The sequence below is a fragment of the Hylobates moloch genome, unplaced genomic scaffold (assembly GCF_009828535.3).
Source record: "Hylobates moloch isolate HMO894 unplaced genomic scaffold, HMol_V3 SCAFFOLD_2, whole genome shotgun sequence".
In the NCBI taxonomy this organism is placed as follows: Eukaryota; Metazoa; Chordata; class Mammalia; order Primates; family Hylobatidae; genus Hylobates; species Hylobates moloch.
The window spans coordinates 176,039,143-176,060,003 of NW_026652277.1; the positions used below are offsets into that span (position 1 = coordinate 176,039,143).

The 20,861-nt window shown below is 47.1% G+C and overlaps 1 long non-coding RNA gene across 1 annotated transcript; it reads right to left on the minus strand.

Moving 5' to 3' along the window:
* Positions 1-3,218: 3,218 nt before the first annotated feature.
* LOC131381888 (uncharacterized) lies at positions 3,219-3,895 on the minus strand. Its single transcript, XR_009210919.1, has 3 exons — positions 3,760-3,895; positions 3,495-3,625; positions 3,219-3,339 (listed from the first exon to the last, which is right to left on the minus strand). It is a non-coding gene; the product is annotated as an uncharacterized LOC131381888 (long non-coding RNA).
* Between the last annotated feature and the right edge of the window lie 16,966 nt (positions 3,896-20,861).

Genomic DNA, 20,861 nt, shown 5'->3' on the forward strand with positions numbered 1-20,861 from the left:
TACAAAATTAGCTGGGCCTGGTGGCATGTGCCTGTAATCCCAGCTACTCAGGAGGCTGAGGCAGGAGAATCGGTTGAACCTGGGAGGCGGAGGTTGCGGTGAGCCGATATTGCATCATTGCACTCCAGCCTGGGTAATAACAGCGAGACTCGGTCTCAAAAAAAAAAAAAAAAAAAAAGGCTGAAAATAGGAAGGTCTATCTTTATTTTCTTTTGTGTGCATAAACTCCCAAAGGACACATGTAGGACCGTGAGATGGGACTGCCTCTGGGAGTGGGAAAGGGGCAGACAGGTGCACAGGGGAGAAGGAGTCACTGGATAGCTTTGAATAATCTTTAGTTTTTAAACTGTGTTGATGTATTATCTATGAAAACAATTAGAAATCAGTGGGCCCGCATATTAGTGGTATCTATGCATTATTCTGAATTATGGAAATGGTCAGGAAGAAGAGCTGAAAGCCAGAAACAAAAGGCGTTGGAACCAGGTAGTGGAGCAGTGGGAGAGACTCAAAAGACGGAAAACCTTCGCTTTCTGTTGCATGACCCTTTGCACTGGCTGAGATTTTTCTGCACCCATGTTCGTGATTACTTTAATAAGTTTAAAACATTAGAGTTACTAAAAAACGGGGGTATCTGATACGTGATGTTTTCTGTGATGTATAACCTGTTCCCTGTGACCCACAAAACTTCCCTGAAGGATCTGCTGTGCACTAAAGCCTCATATCTGTGGCTGTCAGAGAGACAGCAAGAAGGTACCAGCACAGCTGCAGGACGAGGGATGGCCAACGAGAGCTGCGCAGAGCTGGTGTCAGGCTCAGAGGTGAAGCTGGGGGGCTCCCAGCAGGATGCAGAGTCTCGGGGCGCCCCAGGCTTCCCCAGGGCTCAGGTGGGGATCAGTTATGGGAATCTAGGCCTCCAGGGGCGAATGGCCCAGGAGTGGCGGGAAGGTCCAGAGCTTGTCTGAAGTTCTTTGGGAGGTGGAGGGAGTCCTCACTTCACTCCCTGAGACCGAGGTCAGCGTGGGAACTAAGTTTGCTAACAGAGTGAATCAGACTGGAATTCAGTGCTACATTTTTGGTTTTATACAATAGAAAAATTGTTCCTTATTTCCTTCAAACAAAACAAATTTGTGGCTGACTACTTAGCAGAGCTTGTCCCGTCGCCGTCGCGAGGCTGTTTGCCATTGGGAAGGAGGGGCAGACTGTCCCTGGCCCTGCAGGCGTCTGCGCAGCCAGATGGTCACCCACACGTTTCCTCAGGTGTGGAATCCAAACACCAGACGTGCACGGAGCCTGGTGAAAGGAAGGCTGTTCTCAGGCCCGCGGTGCACAGCCTGCCTGGGCGGGGGCAGTGGGGAGCTCTTGGCCGCCGGCCCTTCATGGCTGGGTCTCTCTCTAGGCGTTCCTTCATGGGCCCCTCACCACCATTCCCTGCATACCCGGCCCAGCAGCTCTGCACCATGGGCAGGAGGGGACCTGGTTCTAGAAGACCTTCCATCGTGCTGAGCCCAAGGCCCTGGGTGAGCTCCCCACCTCCCGGCCCCCACCTCCTTTCCTGGAGTGGCCGGAGCCAGTAAGTTCCACCAGTAGGTCCCCTGCCCACTGCTGGGAGGCAGTTAGGCCTGTGGCCGCTGGAGTCAGAGGGCTGAGTCTGGCCTCTCCACGTGAGCCGGGCATGCATTTTCTCATCGCCAAAGCGGTAACGTTATCGACCTCACAGTCATTATTTGATTTTATTTTTTAATGAAGTAAGTTTCAATGTAAGGAAAATGCTCAGCGCAGTTGCTGGCACACACACAGCGAGCTGCTGGAAACAGCCATGGCAACAGATGCGCTCATGATGGGTCTGAGCATGTGGCTCTGCTTCGGGGCTGGACGAGCATTCACCCGCTTCCGCCAGCCTGCAACAGGTCTCCTTTCACAGACGAGGGGGTCAAGACAGGGGCGGGAAGATGACGTCCTCCTTACAGAACACACACATCACAAAGCCATGGGTGGCCAAGGCAGTGGGCTCCAGGGAAAGGCAGGCAACGTGACTGTGGACAGAGGACAAGGTCTGAGGTGGGGAGCAGTGGCCGGTCTTGGGTCGAAGTGTGGACAAGGAGCATCTCTGCGTCGCTCCAGGTCAGCAGGCAGTGGCCCGCTTCAGGCTGGAGAACTCATGCCTGCCTGTGGAAAGTGACTGTGGCCCCAGATAGCTCAGGGCTGTGAGTGGGCTCTGGCTTGCTCCCCCAAAATGCCATCTCTGTAGATCAAACCTCGAAGCTGGTGTAAAACACGTTATCCACCAGATCGTCCTTTCCAGTTATTGTCGTAAAATATAATTACTGTTTTTCCCAATTTCTGCAGAAAACTGCATTCCTCTATTCTCTCATGGGAAGGGTGAGATCATAATCTTTGTGTAGAGAAGAAACTGGAGAAGCTGTAGTGGAGGGACATTCTTGGCACCCAGCTGAGGACCGCGGCATCCGTACAGGTGAATTAGGACAGTGAGGGGCGCCGTGGTGTCGTGCAGGTGACCTAGGACAGTGAGCGGCACCGTGGCGTCTGTACAGGTGACCCGGGACAGCGAGGGGGCACTGCAGCATCTGTGCAGGTGACCTGGGACAGCGAGGGGGCACTGCAGCATCTGTACGCAGCATCTGTACAGGTGACCCACGACAGCGAGGGGCACTGTGGCATCCGTGCAGGTGAATTGGGTCAGTAAGAGGCATCGTGGCGTCTGTGCAGCTAAATTGGGACAGCGAGGGCCACTGTGGCATCTGTGCAGGTGACCTGGGACAGCAAGGGGGCACTGTGGCATCTGTACAGGTGACCCGGGACAGCGAGGGGCACCGTGGCGTCTATGTAGGTTACCCGGGACAGCGAGGGGCACCGTGGCGTCTGTGCAGGTGAACTAGGACAGCGAGGGGCACCGTGGCGTCCGTGCATGTGACCTGGGACACATGCCACAGGAAAAGGGTTTGTTCCGGGCACGCCTGCACTGCAGGCCAGGGGACCCGTCTGTCCTCCCCGCGACGAGGGTCTCGATTTCCTCGGGTTTTCTAGGTCTGTATTTCAGGTATCTCTCCTGATTGTACCTGAAAGTTTTCTTTTAAATCCAGAAAATATTAATCACTGAATGATTCACCGAGAAGTACTGAACCATAATTATGGAATGAATCATATGCAATTTAATAACAATTTAACTCAAATATTTATAAAAATGTGTTCATAGCGACAGTGTGGTTCTGATATTTAGCCAGGCGGGTGAAGAGAAATGTCCCTGCCTTGACCTCGGCCAGGTCGTCCGTCCTGCCTGGCTCCAAGCTCTGTTCCGGGGAAGAGCTCTGAATCCTCGGCCTGGAAAGTGAATAATTCACTGCCAGGCTCTGGAAGCCAAGCCGGGGCAGAGGCCAGGCTTTGGCTCCCATCCCTCCTGGTCTCACACGACCTCCCTGCCCCGTGGCGGCTGGCGTCCCTGTCCACCCTCGCTCTGACCATTCCCATCGACTCACCTCTAGATGCCGCTGAGGCCTAGGTGTGGCGCCAGGGAGGCATCCGGGCAGAGCCTCACCAGCACTCCCGGGCTTAGCCGGCCCTTCACACATGCCGGAGGTGGCTGTGTCTCCAGGTCTTGAGCTTGAGCCTGGAAGAATTTTCTACCGCAAGTCAGATCGGGGCTCAGCTTCCCCCGCCGCAGGCTCAGAACCCCCTCTGCTTTCCAAAAAGTTTGTGGGTGTCATTTTCTCTTCTGCCACCCACATCCTGGTAGGCACATACCTTAAAAAACTCCCTTGACTTGAATAGGCCTTTTTTAGAGAGGAAATGTAGACTTTGGTTTAACCCACAATCTCGGCCCTCCATTTTCTTAGGGTTTAAGTGAGTGTGGCAGGCTCTGCCAGAGCGTGTACACTAATGTGATGGATTCCACAGGAGTGTGTCGGCGGGCGTGGGGGGGGGCCCTGCGGGAGCATCTACGTGAGCATGGCGGGCCCTGCGGGAGCGTGTACGCGGGGGTGGCGGGCTCTGCGGGAGCGTGTACGTGAGCGACGCGGGCCTTGTGGGAGCGTGTACGTGAGCATGGCGGGCTCTGCAGGAGCGTGTATGCGGGGAGGGGACCCTGCGGGAGCGTGTACGCGGGGGTGGCGGGCTCTGCGGGAGCGTGTACGTGAGCGTGGCGGGCCCTGTGGAAGTGTGTACGTGAGCGTGGCGGGCCCTGCGGGAGCGAGTACGCAGGTGTGGGGTTTTGGGGGGCTTTGCGGGAGAGGCTCCAGAGGAGACACTGCCAGGTCTCCGTTGGAGGGAGATGACCGCTTTAGCCAGGAAAATAGACTGGACACACAAGAAACAACATGAAAAACATGGCGTAACAGCTCGGCCATGAGCGCAGGTGGGTGCGGTGGGGAGAGGAACTGCTTGAGGTGGACCCGCTCTCCAGGGAGTCCTCCTTCCGGCTGCGGAGGCCTGAGCCGGGTCTGGAGGAGAATTGCGCTCTGCTTGTCCAGCAGGAGGGAGGCCGTTCTCCTCAGGCAGATAAAGAGAGGGAAGCTGCCAGGTTTGCAGCCTGGGAATTTTCCTTTTTAACATTTTTAATTGTGGTAAAAATCACATCATATAAAATAATAGGAAATTTCCCACCTTAACCATTTGTACGTGTCCAGGTCAGTAGTGTTAAGTCTATTTACATCATTGTGAATATTTTCCTTTTCTTAACACAAGAGGTTTGTAGAGAGGAGCTGCTAAGGCAGCTTTTTCTGCTTTTTTTTTTTTTTTTTTTAAAAAAGCTTTGCTAACCGTGGTCCTAGACTGAGAAATCCTAGGCCTGGGTAGTGGCCCTGGTCTGGCAGGGATCAGCTGTGTAGGGCAAGTGAAACCATGCTCCCGTCCCTGTCTGCTCCTGTCCACGGGGTTCCACACACCCCTCCTTTTCAGAAACACCGCGGGGTCTGTCCGACAGACGTCAGGGAGTCCAGGGTACAAAACTCCCTCCCTTCTTCAGGTGGCCTCTTCCTCCCTAATCTACAGCGGGCTCCTTCCAAGCGTCTTGATGTGCAGGTTGGGAGAAAGAAAGAGGTGGATGAATTCTTGATCACCCTGCAGACGTTTTCTGAGAACTGACTTCTTGAGGTCAGAAATGCCGAAGCTCTGGTCTGTATGCCTCAACGGCCACCGAAGCCGCTCCTGGGGAAAGTCTGCCTTAACTCTGTAAACCAGGTCCTTTAAAATATTCCGCGCTCATTTTTACCAGCACTGAATAAGACCTGTGAGGCATTTTCACCCTCGTAAAATCAACTGGACTTACGGTCTTGAAGATGCATCATCAGTGTTTGGGGGAAAATGGTGCATCTGTAGCTTTCTGATGGTTGTAGAAAAAGATCATGTCCACAGATAAACCAGGCTAGTCTTAGGAATAACCCAGACATTCTTCAGAAGCATATGAAATCTAAATAATTTGGCCGTACCACTTAAAGATTACGTTGTAGGGCAGAGACTGTTTTTTAAATACCCTCTCCCATGACTCAAAAATAAAACACAATTTGGTTCAGTCTTAAACAGTCACACAAAATCACCTTTCTGGGACAAAAAAACGCCAAAACAAAACACAAGACTAAATAGTTTCAGCCAAAAAGTTTTCAGAAAGTTATGAGTCACTGAATATAGGATTATAATGAGAGTCTGTGAGTAAACTTAACTAAAGCACAGATTCTGTTTTGTATGTGGGAAGTCACACACACAAAGAGAGAATAGAGATATTAAGGACCCACTGTGTAGGGCTCTGTTTATCTTGGCATGTCCGCATTGTACTCCTGGCGTTGCCAATTCACGTCTGTTCCTTAAAGACCCGGCTCAAAATTCAGCTCCTTCAGAACCCTCCCCTGATTAATCAACCTCGCCCAAATCTGTTCATCCCCCTACACACCCTAAGTGATATGTTTCTTTTTTTTCTTTACTATATCACTCACAGTTGCTGACATACTGTCATGTAAACATTTTCTTGTGTGTTCACAAGAAGTTGGAACTTCAGTCGTTCTCAGGCTCCTCTTGAATGTCTTCCATGCCTTTCCCACCATGACTTGACTGCTCTGCCTACAGCAAGTACTTAACGGAGACACATGGCAGCATGGAGACGGGGGGTCGGAGCAGCTGTGGTCTTTCCACTAAGAAGTAAAGTTTGCATCTGGTCCATACCACTGTGCTCTGAATATCAGAAATGGGAGGCGGTGCCCAATGCTTCCAGTGAGGCAAGAACAAGTCACAGCAGCACAACATCTGCAGCTGGAGAGGGGATCAGCCTTTTCCAGAACATTCCCCTCCTGAGCCAAGAGCACGGTGTAGTGGAAACCAGGCTCACTTCTCCCCGAGGGAGGAAGGGGGATGAGGGTGGAGGGCTGGGAGGTGCCGGGTGACCACCCACAGAAAGGTCTCAAGGTCAGGGAATCCTGGACAGGGTGCTGTTCAGAGTGTGGGATTTTAAAAGCCCAAAGGAGAACTTAGACCCAAGGTGGGAGCTCCAGCTTGCGCTTCCTGCCTTGATGGTCTTGCCTCTCCCTTTGGATGGGGTGGCCCACCTTGTGGTCTGTGCTCAGAAAGGGTTAAGTCTCACCCCCAGCCCTGGGATCTGTCAGCCTTGGCGCTGAAGCTTCCTGTGGGAAGACTGCCACCCTGGAGCGGACCAGAGCCTGGCACCCCAAGAGAGACAGCACAGACTCCGTAGAGGGACGGTGTGTGGTCACCAGGGATGGAAAGGAATCGGCCTTTACTGGGCAGTGACCATGCGCTGGACCAGGGGCAGGGATGACATCTCAGCTCCACGTCGCTGCTTCAAGACAGGTGTGACGGTCTCTTTTATAGAAAAGGAAATGGAGTCTCTGTAGGCCTGGTCCTAACCCAGTCACACACAAGCATTCACGCCTGCATGAAGTGTGTCTGGCTTCACGCTGCCTCGCCAAGTGGCCTCAGAGAGCAGGGACCCACAACTGGAGGCTGGGACTCCACACGGACTTCCTGTCCCAGCTTGGCACCTGCACACCATGCCCGCGGGCGCTCTCGCCACAGACGCAGGAGGACAGAGGATGGGGAGTGGAGCCGGCAGACCCAGCTCTGAGATACCGGGGCTCGCACACGCTGGGCAGGCCTCTCAGAACACACAGCCCACGTGCCTGCCTGCCTGTCCAGCCACGGCCCCCGCACCGACAGAGCACCCCCAGACGCCCTGCTCACACTTTGGACCCATTCCTGGACCCCCTGGACGTTTCTGGCAGACCCCCAGGCAGCGATGCCACACGCATCCTGCTCTGGAATTCCATTATGAGCTCCCAGTGAAGACCAAGTACACCTTTATAATAAAAATACCACCCTTTGTTGGCACACGAACTCTTCATTAGATATTTATCAAATGTTTAAAAAGTTGGCTCAGAACCACACATGCTTTACCACGAGGCTCTTTGATAGCTGGAGGAAAACAAGGCCATCGAAGGTGGAGCCTGGGGTGCCTCCATCCAAGCCCTCATCTTGCAGACAGGCAGCTCGCCTGGGCTCACCTGTGAGCCCACACGCAGTGCCACCTGCGGCGTTTGTGCAGAGCTTCTGCGGCCGCCGGGAAGTCACACAGCCCTCGGCGGGTCTGCAGTGGATCAACACAGACATGGCTGCACCTGAGATTCAGAAGAACGAGCGGACGGTGCCTTCCTGTATGTGTAAGGAATTCATGGGGCGAATAACCCAACAGAGGTAAACATTAGGGGCTGAAGTGACTTACGCATATTAAAATGTAGTTTTTCTATTTAAGCTGGTTTCTCTAACTGCCTCCATCACCTCATCCATCTATCTGTAGACAAAGAGAGGTGTTACTCAATGCCCAGGGGTAATTTAGCATTTAGTTTTGAAGGGTGCCATGAAAACAAAGAGATGCCAGAGTGTTGCCAAAGCCTCGGGCCCGTTTGCCCTGAAGCCTGCGCTGGAGCTCCACTTCTCAGCTCCTGGCCTGGCTGAGCGTGGGCCTTGGGCACTCCTGGTGTTCCAGGGAACTGTGGAGGCCGCTGGGAAGGAAGCTGTTTATTGGCATCATCTTGGATTCACTGAAGAAAGCCTCATGTCACAGCCTCTGGCTGTTGCTAGCTGCGCTGGGTGTTGAAAGGACACAGGCAGGGGGTGCCCCGGGGCAGCCAGGGGCCTTGTGGCATAGTCTTCCCCATGAAGAAGCAAAGGAGAGCATCAGATCAATCTAAAACCCTAGTGCAAACACACGGGCTGCCACAGTGTAGACAGCCGGACTGTGCTGGCCCGTGGCCAGGCCTGTGGCTTGCTCCCACCACTGGGCTCAGCTGTGTGGACACAGCAAGCTGTCAGTGTACAATTGGCTCTTGTGAATCCTGTCTTTCTCATCCTAAATGCCCATCAATTTTGCAAAGCAACCTTACTTGAAGTTATGTCAAAAGCTGTGCACATCCCAGGTGGGCTGAAGAAGAGGCAAAATTGGTGTAAAAGGAGCCAAGAATTCGCCATTTGTTGATGAAAGGTAAAATTGTGCACCTGGCACGTGCTGCCTGGCTGACCAAGAGTGAAGAAATGTTTTTTTCTGGCTTTTTTTCTAAATGCATTTGCTATGCTAGGCTGAAACAGAAATGCTATTCACATCTGGTGGAGCAGACCTTATTTCCACTCTCTGGACATGCTCTGAAGCACGGGGCTGAAGTAGATCAAGTCCCCAGGGAGCTCAAGCCTGATTCCAAGGAGATTGCCAATATTTTAGGAGGGAGTAAACATCTTCTGAAGTTTTTTGTTGTCTAAAGCCAAAAAATGCACTTGCGCCTCCTGAGAGGGCGAAGAGGAAGAGAGAGGGGGAGAGGGGACAAAGGAGCAGAGACAGACAGCAAATTCACACGGAGGAGGGAAGGCGGGGGATGTCAAACCCCTCTGGGTAAGTCGAAGATCTCCACCAGAGGCTCATTTCAAAGGGAAGGCAGCACCTTTATTTTCAAAAGAGGCACTGCTCCTGGATTCCTGTGAGCTCCACTTCTACCCTAGTTAGAGGAGGAAGGTTTGGTGGGGCTCAGGGTCATGGCCGAGGCTCTCCGGCCTGTGTGGATGAATGCACTCGCAGATTTCATCTCTCTGCTGCTCCCTCCCCAGCCTAATGTCCAGCCCTGCCCTTGCACTCTAGTCTCATACGCTATTGCTCACCTGGCATCTCAAATGACAGTTGCCCAAAACATTAATTCCAGCTTCTCCTTCCAGATTTGTTTCATCTCCATTTTGTCTCAGTAAGAGACAACCCCACCCACTCAGCCACCTAAGCCAGAACCCCATGTGCCATGCACCAGTTCTCCTTCTCACTTGTGTGCTTAATTAAATCCTCGGCGAGCCTTGCCAACAGCAACTTGGAGGCTCTCTCAGGTGCGTCCACTTGCCTTTCTTTCTCCCCTCCTGGGTCTTCACCCACGCGATCACCAGATCGTGCCTGGAAGACAAATAAATGCACCTCCCTGACTGACTCCTGCCTGGACCCCCAGGACCCAGCACCCAGAGTGAGCCTATAACTCAAAGCAGAGCTGAGGGTGGCCATGCTGCACAGAGCTCGCGTGCACCCTCCCTGCCCAGGCTCCCCAGGGCCTGGCCTGGCCGTTCTCCCTCCACTCCCCCGTCCCACTGCCCTCCTCCAGGCCTGTCACGCTCAGCTGTGCTGGCGGTGGGTGAGCATAAATCTTTAGCAGTGGCTTTCTGGGGGAAAAAAGGCCTGAGGTTTTTAGCATTCACAAATTCCTGTACTCATACGCCCCTCCGGACTGATTTCAAGCTAACCGCTGGCTGAAGAAATTCCTGCAAATGTAACTGTCAGTTCTTGAAAGCCGGGACGGCAGCTTTGGCATCTTGTCACTGACTGTGCTTTCCTTAGAGGATGGCGAAGGAGATCCTCAACAGGGTGGGTGCAAAGGAGCTCACCAGGCCAGTGCTGCAAAGTCACATTCGGGCCTTTGTCTCTTAACGCGTATGCAACACTGATGATGATTGAAAGAGAAAAAATTGAACACAAAGATTTGCCTGGGTAAAAATCATATGGCATACCAGAAAGAAGTGAATTTTGCCCCATTTTTAGCTGCATTTTCTCTCCCGTAGAGCAAACTCCCAACTCAGAGGGGCAGACAGAGGGGCAGAATGGGGGCAGGGAATGTATCCCTCCACCATCAGATGAGGGCTATCGTCTTATTCACAGCAGATTGCTTCTCGGCCTTTTGGCTAAGATCAAGCGCCTCTTATTCACAGCAGGACATGTGTCTCTTGTGTGACCTTTGGGAAGTGAACCCTTGGAACAGCGTACTTTCTAACATGTCCCCCATCAACACCGGGACGTGGTTATTGTGTAGGTTGGTAGGGCCTTCTGTCCTCAGTGTTAAGACTATAGGGCTGGGGAAGGGAGAGAGAGGGGAAGGCTGACAAATCAAGGGGTCAGATGAGACAGGCCTGGGGGCCAAGGCCTGAGGCACCCCCTTCCTGTGCTACTCTAGGGCTCCAGCACTCAGTCTCTCCTCCTCCCCTGTCTCTTCCCTGGCTCTGCCAGGCTTTAGGACCACTTGGCCTCGCTTGTAAGGGACTGCCGAGCCCTCAGTTGCCCTTGTTCCAGGAAGCACCATGGGGGCTGGCCCCTTTCCGTGTGGCCTCGTGGGCATCCATCCATCCCTCTCTGTGTAAAACAAGGAATGAGAGGTGGGAGGCGGGGTTGCTGTTTCTAGCAGGGGCAGAGTGCCTTCTGCATTATGAGGCCAGTGGCATATAATAGCATGTGTTTGCGACTCTATCACAATAGTCAAATCTATTCACAGACAATTAGCCCACATATGCTTCTCTGCCTGGAATATCCTGCCTCCCTTCTCCACCTGGAAACTTCTGCTCTTCCTTAATCCTCAGCTCCAATGTCAGCTGGAGGGGTCATCCTAGTCTACCCTGGCCCCTGAGGGGTGTCCAGTACCCTCCTCTCTGCAATGCACTGAGATCCCCGATTTACCTACTTTCTAGCCCTGTACTCTTAAGACTTAGAGGATGCAGGGCCCTGTCAGCCTACACGATAATCCAGTCCCAGTATCTGTCTGGGACTTGTCAGAAAGTACGCCATTCCAGGGGTCCCTTTCCCAAAGGCTGCGTAAGAGGACACATGAGCAGATGTGAGCAGACGTGCACACTGACGTTGCATATACGTGGAGACAAAGGCCCGAATCTGACTTCGCAGCATTGGCCTGGTGAGCTCCTTTCCACCCACCCTGTTGATGATCTCCTCCACCCTCCTCTAAGGAAAGTGCCATCAGTGACAAGTTGTGAAGCACAGTCAGAACGGCCACAGCAGCCGTCCTGGCTTCCAAGAGCTGACAGTGACATTTGCAGGAGTGTCGTGAGCAAGTGGTTAGCTTGAAATCAGTCATGAGGGGAGAGTGAGTACAGAAGTTGTGATTTTTAGTAGAGATGAGGTCTCTCTATGTTGCCCAGGCTTGTCTCTGACTCCTCTGAGCTCAAGCAGTCCTCCCAGCTCAGCCTCCCAAAGTCGCTGCAGTGCTCCTGCTGGAGACGCTCCATCCAGGAATTCTCCAAACCTTGGAGGCTGAGACTTTATATCTCCCCTAGTGATTTATTCCTATTTCATTAATTCTACAAGTAGATTTTGAGTGTCCACGACGTTGCCCCAGCTGCTGGGGACACAGAGCGGGTCACACCAAGGGACTCCCCTTGCACATGGGGCTGATGTTGTGGCTCGCCTGCCGTTTACTTATGTGCCCCCCTCCCCCCCACCCCCCCCACACACAAGCCACACAGTTGCTCGGTGTTTCTTGCAGAGTCTACCTTGAAGTCCCTTTGCCCTAAATGAAGACGCCTCGCTCGGCCCAGTTGCACTGTGTCACAGCCTCCTGCACGAGGCCTCCCAGGGGGTGAGGCTTTTCATCAGTATCCACATGGGCCTCATACAGACCAGGAGTTAAGGGCCACCTATCTCAGGATTCAGAGAAACAGGAAAAATACCAATGAAAAGATACTTTTTTCTTCTTTTTTTCCAGTTTTATGGAAGTATAATTGACAAATAGAAATTATATATATTTAAGGCATAAGACATGATGTTTTGATATGTGTATAAATTGTGAAATGATTGCTGCAATCAAGCTAATTAAAACATCTATCTCATATAATTATCTTTTTGTGTATGTGTTGAGCACATCTGAGATCTACTCTGTTAGCAAATTTCAACTATATAATACACTGCTATTAACTACAGTAATCACACTGTACATAAGATTCCCAGAATTATTCAGCCTGCATAAATGAAAGTTTGTCTCCATTGACTAACTCCTCTCCAGTTCCCCCAGCGCCCTGGCCAGCCGCTGATAGCCACCATTCTATTCTCTTCTTCAGTGAGCTTGGCTTTTTCAGATTCCACAAATACATGAGATCGTGCAGTGTTTGTCCTTCTGTAACTGGCTTATTTCCCTTAGCATTATATCCTCTAGTTCCATCCACGTTGTCACAAATGACAGGATTTCTTTCTTTTTAAAAGCTGGATAATATTCTATTGTGTTTGTACACAACATTTCCTTTACCCATTTATCTTTGGACACTTAGGTCACTTCTATATCTTGGCTATTGTGAATAATGCTGCAATAAATATGAGAGTGCAGGTATTTCTTCAAGACACTGATTTCTTCTCCTTTGAAAATATCCTCCTAAGTACAATTGCTGGATCATATAGTAACTCTATTTTAAATTTGTTGAGGTACCTGCATACTCTTTTCCATGACGGCTGTACTAGTTTACATTCCCAACAGTAGTGTGCTGCGCTGTCTTTTCTCCACATCCTCCCCAATGCATAGCTTTTTCATCATAGCCATCCTAACAGGTGTGGGGGCAATAGCTTGATGTGGTTTTGACATGTATTTCCCTGATGATTAGTGATGTTGAGCGTTATTTTCAAATACCTGTTGGCTATTTGTATGTCTTCTTTTGTGAAATATCTGTTCAGGTCCGTAGCCCATTTTTAAATTATTTGTTTTCTTCCTATAGTTTAAGTTCCCTACGTATTTTAGATATTAACCTCTTATTAGGTTAATTAGGTATAGTTTACAAATATTCTCTCCCATTCCATGGGCTGCCTCTTCACTCCGTTGATTGTTTCCTTTGCTGTGAAGAAGCTTTTCAGTTTGGTCCCATTTGTATACCCTTACTTTAGTTGACTGTGCTTTTGGAGTCATATCCAAAAATTAATTGCCAAGACCTACATCAAGAAGCTTTTCCTTATGTTTTATGCTAGTAGTTTTACAGTTTCAGGTCTTACATTTAAGTCTTCAATCTATTTTGAGTTTATTTTTGTATATGGTGTGATATGAGTCCAATTTTATTATTCTGCATGTGGATATCCAGTTTTTCCAACACTATTTATTTGAAGAGACTCTCCTTTCCCCAAGGTGTGTTCTTGGCACCTTTGTTGAAGTTCAGTTTATTACTTTCCTCTCTACTATATTCCACTGGTTTGTGTCTGGTTTTATGCCAATATCATACTGTTTTGATTATGAAAGCTTTGTGGTATATTTTAAAATCAGGAAACGTGATGCTTCTAGCTTTATTCTTTTTTCTCAAGATTGCTTTGGCTATTTGAAGTCTTTTATGGTTCCATATGAGTTTTAGGATTTTTTTTCTATTTCTGTGAAAAATGTCATTGGAATTTTGATAAAGATTGTCTTGAATCTATAGATTACTCTAGATAGTATTGGCATTTTAACAATATTTATTCCAATGCATAAAAATTGAATATCTCTCCATTTATTATTATCTCCAATTTCTTTTATGAATATTTTATAGTTTCCAGTGTACAGAGAAAGATACATTTTTTCTTAAAATAATTCTTTTGAGAAGTGGTGATGGTATCATGACCATATTTGAGAATCGTGGAGCTTTTCTTTTTTTTCTGAGACAGGGTCTCACTCTGTCACTCAGGCTGGAGTGCAGTGGTACATTCTTGGCTTACCACAATCTCTGCCCCCCCACACCAGGCTCAAGCAATCCTCCCACCTCAGCCTCCTGAGCAGCTGGGACTGCAGGCATGCACCACCATGCCTGGCTAATTTTTTTGTATTTTTAGTAGAGATGGGGTCTTGCCATGTTGCCCAGGTTGGTCTCGAAATCCTGAGCTCAAGCAATCTGCCCACCTTGGACTCCCAACATGCTGGGATTACAGGTGTGAGCCACCATGCCCAGCCTGTGAACCTTTTAAGAAAGGCAAATGACTATGTCATACAAAAGGGTTGAGAGACACCCAACAAAAAACAAATGAACTTATTAAGCAACAAAGTTTAATAAAAAAGTCTTTAGTCCACAATGAAACATTTGAGCAGATGACTAATTTCTACATCAGAATTTGATATAAAATTAATAAGTATTATAGCTAATAATATAATTGTAATTCATATAATTAATAATTATAGTTAAGATAAAATTGGTTTATTTTTATTTTAAATAAGTAGTATATGTACATAGTATAAACATTAAAGAGACACAGTGGGTAAGTAGTGAAAGCCTCTCATTCCGTGGACCATACTTTCGGTGTTAAATCTAAGACTCTTTGCTTATCCTTATGTTTTCATCTACAGGGGCTGCCATAACAACATACCACAGCCTGGGCAGCTTAAGCAATAGAAATTAATTTCCCACCGTTCTGGAGGCTGGAAGTCCAAGACCAAAGTGCCAGCAGGGTTGGTTTCTGGTGAGGTGTCTCTTTCAGGTCATGGATGGCTGCATCATCAGTGTCCTCACATGGCCTTTCCTCTGTGTGTGTGTGTTACGGGAGGAGAAAGTGCTCTGGTGTCTCTTCCTCTTCTTATAAAAGACATCAATCCTATCAGATCATGGCCACACCCTTATGATTGCATTTAACTTTATTCTATCTCCTATCTCCAAATACAATTACATTGCAGTTTAGGTCTTCAACACATGAATTTAAAGGTGGGGAGCACAATTCAGTTCATAATATCCTAATTCTAAAATATATTGTTCTATGTTTTTTCTAAAAGTTCTATAGTTTTAGGTTTTACATTTAACCCATTTATACCCAAGGTTGCAATTTTTTGAATTTTTGCAATCAGACCTTGGCAATGACCTTGAGCAGTAGGATATAAATAACTCCCATGTGCTTAGTGTTCTGATAATGGAATACTAGGCATAAATGGGCTAAGTCCATGATTCTTAAAAATATGAGTTAATTTTTTGAAAAAGGTATGAAATGAGGTTGAGGTTCTACTTTTAATTTAATTTTTGTCTATACTTGTCCAATTTCTCTAGTAACTATTGTTGAAAAGGCTGTTCCTCCTCCATTGAATTGTTTTTTTCATCTTGATCAAAAATCAGTTGGACATATTTTTATGGATCTAATTCTATGTTCTCTATTCTATTCCATTGATCTATGTATTTATTTCTCCAGCAATACCATACTGCTATAACTATAGAGTAAGGCTTAACATCACATAGAGTTTCACTTTATTTTTATTCTTGAAATTGTTTTAGTAATTCTTGGTCTCTTGCCTTTCCATATAGTTTTAGTTGCCTATATTTTTTCCATATAGTTTTATAATAAGCTTCTCTATGTCTACAAACATTATTGGTGAAAGTTTGATAGGAATTACATTAAATCTATGACCCAAATTGAGAAGAATTGACATCTTTACTATGTTAGGTCTTCTGATCCATGAACATGGTATGCATCTTCACAGATCTTACTTAGGTCTTCCTTGATTTATTTCATCAGCATTTTATAATTTCAGAATACTTATTCTGTACATGTTTTGTTAGGTTTTGTTACATTTTATTTCTTTGAGGTCATTATAAATTGTATTGTGTTTTAAATTTTAGTTTTCATGTCTGTCACTAATATTTAGAAATATGATTGATTTTTGCATATTTATCTTATATGCTGCATCCTTGCTAAACTCATTTATTAGTTCCACAGGATTTTGTTTTGTTTTTTGGATCTCTTGGGATTTTCTATGTCAATAATCATTATCTGCAAAATGATGCAACTTCACTTCTTTCTTTTCATTCTGTATACCTTGTTTTTTTTTTTTTTTTGTCTTATTATTGTGGCTCGAACTCCTAGTGTTATGTTGATTGAATAAGAGTGATGGGAGCAATTATTTTGCTTTATTTCTAATGAAGTTGAAAAAGTTTTCTTCTATTAGTAATTTTCTGAGAATGTTTACCATGGATGGGTATCTTTTTTATTACTATTTTTAAGCCACTTTTATCGCCTGTTAGTTTGTTAAGAGGTGGCCGATAAGAGTAAAGCAAGTCCTTATAGCAGCATGATTTATAATCCTTTGGGTATATACCCAGTAATGGGATTGCTGGGTCAAATGGTATTTCTCGTTCTAGATCCCTGAGGAATTGCCACAGACTTCCATACACTGGGGCCTGTTGTGGGGTGATGGGGGTGGGGAGGGATAGCATTTGGAGATATACCTAATGTTAAATGACGAGTTACTGGATACAGCACACCAACATGGCACATGTATACATATGTAACTAACCAGCACGTTGTGCACATGTACCCTAAAACTTAAAGTATAATAATAATAAAAAAAGAGTAAAGCAAGTCCACTTTAGGCATGTGTATTAGACAAAACAGCACTATTTTTATTTTAATCTTCCACTTTTAAAATTACAAAATACTGAATTTAACAACTGAAAGGACATGAAAAATGTCCTTTCGAGTTAGAATATAGACAAGAAATTGGAGCCAGAAACTCAAAGCCTGGAAGGAAATTTAAATTATAAGCAAACATTAAAGTATAAGCATATATGTACAGTTAAAACTATAATAAAATGAACATGTATGTAACCAACAAACAGAGGAAGAACATTCCAGCACCCTAGAAAGCCACCTTCCTGTTCCTGCATTTTTCCTCTCCCTTAGAGATAGACATTATTCAGATGTCACTGGGTAGTATTGCTTTGTTTTTCTTTATATATGTCCTTTTACAGTGCAGCTTAGTTTCATGACCTTAATTTTTATACACTTAAGGCAAGATATAATGGTACATAGATTTATTGTTCTTTTATTACTATCACCAATCTTACCTATGAGTTATAAAATAAGACAAGAGTCATTAATGGAAAGCAGGCACTATCATGAACAACAAACTTCTTCAATCTTAAATTCTGATCTGGTCAATCTTTCATTGAAGTGGACATGCCAAGGTTACCAGTAGTGATGGTACTTTGATAAAATCTTTTAAATTTCTCTGTCCTCCCCTTCTTGAAGCTATTAAAGGGGAGGACATATCAAAAGGAGGAAAAAGAAAAGCATGCGGATAATTTATGAACTGAGCTGTCCATTCCAACTTATATTGACTATAATTTCTTATCTGCTTATTCTTTTCTTTGAAGAGAGAACCTCCCTTGCTGCAAAGACCTAGGGTGGTGCCAGAAACATAGTGGTGATTTAATAAGTATTTTTATGATGCTGTTGATAAAACTCTGTACTGTTAGAGAACTCTTCCTAAAGAGCCACATTCAGTATACTTCAGTTCTAAAGTTTTATTGTTGCTATTACTCCCTGGCTCAAGAACGTATAGTGACTGTGATGGTTTAACTTATGTGTCCAATTGGCTGGGCCACGTTACCCCGCTTTTGATCAATCTCAGTCTTGATGTTGATGTGAAGGCATTTTTTAGATGAGATAAACCCTTAAGTCAGTAGACTTTGAGTAAAGCAGATGGGCTTCTATAGTGATTGAGCCTCATCCAGTCAGTGGAAGGCCTTGAGAGGAGAAAGGATTCTGCCTCCATAGGGGCTTTGAACTCAGGACTACAACATCAACTTTTCCCTGAGTCTATGGCCTGCTGGCTTGCCCTGCAGATCTTAGACTTGCCAGCCTCCAATACTGCATGAGCTAGTTCCTTGATAGCATTCCCCCTCTGTCTCCCTCCCCCCATATATTATACACACACAAACACGCATGCACACACACGTATATGTAATTTACTCATCTATATCTACACATACTATTGGTTTTATTTCTCTGGATGACTGCAAATAATATAGCGACTCCCTATTGCTGCTCATGAAAACCTGACTTTGTTTCCTGGAGTCTAAGACTCACCACAGTTGGGTCTGACCTTACGCATGTAGCTGTATGAACCTCTACCCTCTACTCAGTTCTGTTCTGGTCATGCATAGCATTTGATGGACCAGCATTCAGTTCCTACCTCGATGGGCCATTATTCTGTGGATGGAATACCTTCCTTTCTCTTGCTCTGAGCAAACTCCTACCCATCCTTCAAGAGTTAGTTCAGTTCCGTATCCTCTGTGATTATATCTAACACGGTCATCCACAGTGACATCTAGCTTTCTGATCCTCTTTGGTCCGCCATTTAGACCTCCATCAGAAGTTATAGACAAGCCTAGTCTGTGCCAGGGAACATGCCAGACACTGGGGAAACCGAAATGTGGTATCTCTTGCAGGATCTCACAGCTTGGGGGCCGAGGCAGCTGCCTGACTAGTTGTAACACAGTGTGATGGAGCGGCAGGTAGGAGGAGACAGGAAGAAAGAGGTGTCGATCCCAGCCGCCTGGCAGCGGCGGAAGCACTGTGATCAGTCGAAGGAAGTGGAATAGCACAAATGTTAGAGATTTTCTGAGATCTAAATTCAGGGAAAAGCCAGCCCATTCTCAAGTTTAATGAGTCCTAGACAACCTGAAAACAAAAGTGTGACCCGCAGACCTGGTAGGCAAAAGACCCTTCCCCTAGGGACAGGCATGCTGGAAGGGTTGAGTCTGGGCAAATGTGAAAATAACACATAACGGCCGGGCGCGGTGGCTCACGCTTGTAATCCCAGCACTTTGGGAGGCCGAGGCAGGCGGATCACGAGGTCAGGAGATCGAGACCACGTTGAAACCCTGTCTCTACTAAAAATACAAAAAATTAGCCGGGCGTGGTGGCAGGCGCCTGTAGTCCCAGCTACTCGGAGAGGCTGAGGCAGGAGAATGGCGTGAACCCGGGAGGCGGAGCTTGCAGTGAGCCGAGATTGTGCCACTGCACTCCAGCCTGGGCGACAGAGTGAGACTCCGTCTCAAAAAAAAAAAAAAAAGAAAATAACACATAACAAGAACTGTCCCCTTCTGCTGGGACAAAGACAAGGAATAGAGGGCCAGAAACCCAGTGCCTGGAGGGAAATGGAAATTCTAGACACGTGCCAAACTGTGCCAGGGAGCCCAGGGAGCCTCTCTCTGTGATTTATCTCAGCTCGAAGCCATTTGTGCCCTCAAATGCTGGAGGAGATGTTTTTTACACATTCCAAACACCCATGGGCTGTGTCGGAGTGAGCAGGGCACAGGGTGGATTTTTTGGGCTAAGGGAAGCAAAAAAGCCCCAGATAGCACTGTCCTTATGGCCAACGCCCAACAGTGCAGGGTTACGTGCCTCACAGAGTGCAAACTTCTCATGGGGTCCACTGTGTCTTCTGCTACCATCCTTGCCCTCAAGGAGTGGAGGTGCTCGACATTTTAGGACAGGAGAAAATACGAGCACAAAAATAGTGTGATTTTAAGAAGAGCTGGCTGAGCTGGCGGCCACTTTGGAGCAGGGCTCCTGACCTGGCCTTCTCGGGTGCAAGGCTGATATTGCAGACCTTCCAGATCTCCAGGCACCGACTCGAGCAGCTTGAGCAAAGACAAGCTCGGTGGTACACATGCCCCACAGCGGGTTAAGGCAAAACTCTTTGGTTGGTGTTTGGTAGGCTAGTTGGCATTCTGCTCAGCACAGCACGTATAACTTCAATCACTGTAAACATTTCTAATCCCTGCTGGATAATCAGGAGTCCTGCAATGCCTGGTTCCCTTCCTCTTTGCTGCCTGCAGAGAACCAATAATGCAATTCCTACCTCCCCACAGTGTCTCAGTCCACGCCCACTTCTACGCAGGTGCTTTTTATTGTGCCCCCAACTCTGCCAACAGTTAAACCTTTTTCTGAAACTCGGGACTAGCAAGATCTGCCCATGCGTTTCCTTCAGTCTCCTGTGGAGCAGGCCTCCTTGGCAGGGAGCCTGGGGAGGCGAGGGCTCGGGGGACGGCACCTGGGTCCAGTCGGCATGCTGAGCACATGGCTCTCTCCAGATGACTGGGCTGAGGGCAACTTGGTGGAGATGGGTGTATTTGTGTTTCGTGTGTCCGTGTGTGTGTGTATGGATTTATGTGTCTGTAGGTGTGTGTATTAGTGTTTCCATGTATGTGTGTAGTATGTGTTTATATGTATGTGTATATTTGTGTGTATATGTGTGTGAATGTGTTTATGTGTATTTGTTTCTATATCTGTGTGTAGTGAGTTTATGCATATATGTGCTTGTGTGTACATGTGTGTTTGTTGTTTGTGTGTGTGAATGTGTTGACGCACATTTGTTTCTATGTGTGTAGTGTGTTTGTGTGTGTGTATGTGTAATGCATGTGTGTATGTGTGTTTGTGTGACTGTGTTTATGTATTTGTTTCTATGTCTGTGGGTCTGTGTGTAATGTGTATGTGTATATGTGTGTTTCTGTATATCACGCTCTGTGCGTGTGAACGTGTTTATGCACATTCATCTTCTATCTCTTAGCCAATTCGTAGTGTATGTGGGTTTGCGTATATGTAATGCATGTGTGTGTATGTGTTTCCAGTGTGACTGTGTTTGTATGCGTATTTGTTCATGTCCGTGGGTCCATGTGTAATGTGTGTATGTGTGTTTATATGTAATGCATGTGTGTATGTGTGTTTGTGTGACTGTGTTTATGTATTTGTTTCTATGTGGGTCTGTGTGTAGTGTGTGTGTGTGTATATGTGTGTTTCTGTATATATGTATGTGTGTGTGAATGTGTTTGCACATTTG